The sequence below is a fragment of the Schistocerca gregaria genome, unplaced genomic scaffold (assembly GCF_023897955.1).
Source record: "Schistocerca gregaria isolate iqSchGreg1 unplaced genomic scaffold, iqSchGreg1.2 ptg000038l, whole genome shotgun sequence".
In the NCBI taxonomy this organism is placed as follows: Eukaryota; Metazoa; Arthropoda; class Insecta; order Orthoptera; family Acrididae; genus Schistocerca; species Schistocerca gregaria.
In genome coordinates, this window is record NW_026061701.1 from 286,637 (window position 1) to 291,512 (window position 4,876).

The following is a 4,876-nucleotide window of genomic DNA, read 5'->3' on the forward strand; positions in this document are numbered from 1 at the left end:
CCAGCGTTGGGCTCGAACCCACAACCCTGTGATTAAGAGTCTCACGCTCTACCGACTTAGCTAGCCGGCTGCCTCCGTTAATATCTCCCGGGTAGCAAGTCACACAGTACTCGTTTGGGTTGGGTGGTCCCATACAGAATCTCTCCATGCTGCCTAATGTTTTCCTAACGTCACACTCGTCACGTACTTCACTTTTATTTCATAATCATTTCTGAGAGGTAAAGGAATTGCATGACAACATGCAGAGCTAGTGGCGTCAAAATTAACACACATACTTGATGTGACTCAAAAGCCGAACGATTTACTATCCGACGTTGTTTTAGATGTGCAAGTGCCAGTCAAAACTCGCGGTGACGGCACCCTGCCGACCACTTCGCTAGTTAACACCGGTCTTGTTGTGTGTGTTTCAAGCTCAAGAGCAACTCCAAGCAAAAAATGGTCAACAGCAACATTCAGACGGTTTCGTACTGCTCAATTGCTACATTAAAACGGTATGTTTCTTTTTCAGAACTGGAAAAAAAAACGAGCGTGACAGCATTCGAACCTGTAATCTTCAGATCCGAAGTCCGACGCCTGATCCATTAGGCCACACGGTCCTGACGACCAACTATAACTTGTATACGACTCATCTCGAAACGCTCACACCCTGAGGAATTGTGTTTTCGTTCTGCACAGCCGCTGCCCCTTGCTCTTTCCCACCCATTCGTTACATTCAACCTCTTACGAGACCGACCAAATATAGACTGGGAAACAAGACCACAAACTTTGTGCATTCGGAATCGAAGGCAGGGCATCCCTCGCCGCATTTGCTACGATGGCCAATTGCTACTTCTGCAGAAGCGGCGGCGGCGACGACGACGACGACGACGACGACGACGACGACGACCGCGAGAGGCTCTGAGATATGTGAGAAATACATCTATAAAATGTAATTCAGACTGCCTCGTCCCACCTTATGCTGTACCGCTTTGGCAAAGGCTTTATCTGCGCCATTCGCCTTAATCACATCTGAGAGTAATTCTTAATAAAACGCCTGTCGCTAATTGTTCGTCATCACAGATACTGTTTGCTATACGGCCACGACGCAAAACTGATTTCCAAAATTCGTCTTCCTCCTCTGAGGATGGAACTTACCACCACTGGTTTACTACACCAGTGATCTACCACTGAGCTAAAGAGGCGCGGCCTAGCGGTACTCTTGCGTACTTCGGCCTTACGGACGCCTGCATCATCAGACTTCAGCTGACAACACATCATATTAGCTTCTAATATTTGCAGCTATGGCGACCCATTACTCCTTGGCTACACATCTGACACGTAACCGATGTGCTCTCCAAACAACAACACTTGCATTTCAGAACATGTCTTTCACACATGTCTACAAAATCACCTTCACCTTCAAATACAGTTACCTTGCGACTGACAGAGACGTAGGCAAATGTTAAAGTTGCTATTTACATTATATCACGTTAATCAGAAAAACGGTAATTTACATCTGCAGCGGAACAAAATTCTGTGCCGCCCAGCTATGGGCTCGAACCCACAACCCTGTGATTAAGAGTATCACGCTCTACCGACTTAGCTAGCCGGCTGCCTCCGTTAATACCTCCCGGGTACCAAGTCACACAGTACTCGTTTGGGTTGGGTGGTCCCATACAGAATCTCTCCATGCTGCCTAATGTTTTCCTAACGTCACACTCGTCACGTACTTCACTTTTATTTCATAATCATTTCTGAGAGGTAAAGGAATTGCATGACAACATGCAGAGCTAGTGGCGTCAAAATTAACACACATACTTGATGTGACTCAAAAGCCGAACGATTTACTATCCGACGTTGTTTTAGATGTGCAAGTGCCAGTCAAAACTCGCGGTGACGGCACCCTGCCGACCACTTCGCTAGTTAACACCGGTCTTGTTGTGTGTGTTTCAAGCTCAAGAGCAACTCCAAGCAAAAAATGGTCAACAGCAACATTCAGACGGTTTCGTACTGCTCAATTGCTACATTAAAACGGTATGTTTCTTTTTCAGAACTGGAAAAAAAAACGAGCGTGACAGCATTCGAACCTGTAATCTTCAGATCCGAAGTCCGACGCCTGATCCATTAGGCCACACGGTCCTGACGACCAACTATAACTTGTATACGACTCATCTCGAAACGCTCACACCCTGAGGAATTGTGTTTTCGTTCTGCACAGCCGCTGCCCCTTGCTCTTTCCCACCCATTCGTTACATTCAACCTCTTACGAGACCGACCAAATATAGACTGGGAAACAAGACCACAAACTTTGTGCATTCGGAATCGAAGGCAGGGCATCCCTCGCCGCATTTGCTACGATGGCCAATTGCTACTTCTGCAGAAGCGGCGGCGGCGACGACGACGACGACGACGACGACGACGACGACGACGACGACGACGACCGCGAGAGGCTCTGAGATATGTGAGAAATACATCTATAAAATGTAATTCAGACTGCCTCGTCCCACCTTATGCTGTACCGCTTTGGCAAAGGCTTTATCTGCGCCATTCGCCTTAATCACATCTGAGAGTAATTCTTAATAAAACGCCTGTCGCTAATTGTTCGTCATCACAGATACTGTTTGCTATACGGCCACGACGCAAAACTGATTTCCAAAATTCGTCTTCCTCCTCTGAGGATGGAACTTACCACCACTGGTTTACTACACCAGTGATCTACCACTGAGCTAAAGAGGCGCGGCCTAGCGGTACTCTTGCGTACTTCGGCCTTACGGTCGCCTGCATTATCAGACTTCAGCTGACAACACATCATATTACCTTCTAATATTTGCAGCTATGGCGACCCATTACTGCTTGTCTACACATCTGACACGTAACCGATATGCTCTCCAAACAACAACACTTGCATTTCAGAACATGTCTTTCACACATGTCTACAAAATCACCTTCACCTTCAAATACAGTCTCCTCGCGACTGACAGAGACGTAGGCAAATGTTAAAGTTGCTATTTACATTATATCACGTTAATCAGAAAAACGGTAATTTACATCTGCAGTGGAACAAAATTCCGTTCCGCCTAGCGTTGGGCTCGAACCCACAACCCTGTGATTAAGAGTCTCACGCTCTACCGACTTAGCTAGCCGGCTGCCTCCGTTAATATCTCCCGGGTACCAAGTCACACAGTACTCGTTTGGGTTGGGTGGTCCCATACAGAATCTCTCCATGCTGCCTAATGTTTTCCTAACGTCACACTCGTCACGTACTTCACTTTTATTTCATAATCATTTCTGAGAGGTAAAGGAATTGCATGACAACATGCAGAGCTAGTGGCGTCAAAATTAACACACATACTTGATGTGACTCAAAAGCCGAACGATTTACTATCCGACGTTGTTTTAGATGTGCAAGTGCCAGTCAAAACTCGCGGTGACGGCACCCTGCCGACCACTTCGCTAGTTAACACCGGTCTTGTTGTGTGTGTTTCAAGCTCAAGAGCAACTCCAAGCAAAAAATGGTCAACAGCAACATTCAGACGGTTTCGTACTGCTCAATTGCTACATTAAAACGGTATGTTTCTTTTTCAGAACTGGAAAAAAACACGAGCGTGACAGCATTCGAACCTGTAATCTTCAGATCCGAAGTCCGACGCCTGATCCATTATGCCACACGGTCCTGACGACCAACTATAACTTGTATACGACTCATCTCGAAACGCTCACACCCTGAGGAATTGTGTTTTCGTTCTGCACAGCCGCTGCCCCTTGCTCTTTCCCACCCATTCGTTACATTCAACCTCTTACGAGACCGACCAAATATAGACTGGGAAACAAGACCACAAACTTTGTGCATTCGGAATCGAAGGCAGGGCATCCCTCGCCGCATTTGCTACGATGGCCAATTGCTACTTCTGCAGAAGCGGCGGCGACGACGACGACGACGACGACGACGACGACGACGACGACGACGACGACCGCGAGAGGCTCTGAGATATGTGAGAAATACATCTATAAAATGTAATTCAGACTGCCTCGTCCCACCTTATGCTGTACCGCTTTGGCAAAGGCTTTATCTGCGCCATTCGCCTTAATCACATCTGAGAGTAATTCTTAATAAAACGCCTGTCGCTAATTGTTCGTCATCACAGATACTGTTTGCTATACGGCCACGACGCAAAACTGATTTCCAAAATTCGTCTTCCTCCTCTGAGGATGGAACTTACCACCACTGGTTTACTACACCAGTGATCTACCACTGAGCTAAAGAGGCGCGGCCTAGCGGTACTCTTGCGTACTTCGGCCTTACGGACGCCTGCATCATCAGACTTCAGCTGACAACACATCATATTAGCTTCTAATATTTGCAGCTATGGCGACCCATTACTCCTTGGCTACACATCTGACACGTAACCGATGTGCTCTCCAAACAACAACACTTGCATTTCAGAACATGTCTTTCACACATGTCTACAAAATCACCTTCACCTTCAAATACAGTTACCTTGCGACTGACAGAGACGTAGGCAAATGTTAAAGTTGCTATTTACATTATATCACGTTAATCAGAAAAACGGTAATTTACATCTGCAGCGGAACAAAATTCTGAGCCGCCCAGCTATGGGCTCGAACCCACAACCCTGTGATTAAGAGTATCACGCTCTACCGACTTAGCTAGCCGGCTGCCTCCGTTAATACCTCCCGGGTACCAAGTCACACAGTACTCGTTTGGGTTGGGTGGTCCCATACAGAATCTCTCCATGCTGCCTAATGTTTTCCTAACGTCACACTCGTCACGTACTTCACTTTTATTTCATAATCATTTCTGAGAGGTAAAGGAATTGCATGACAACACGCAGAGCTAGTGGCGTCAAAATTAACACACATACTTGATGTGACTCAA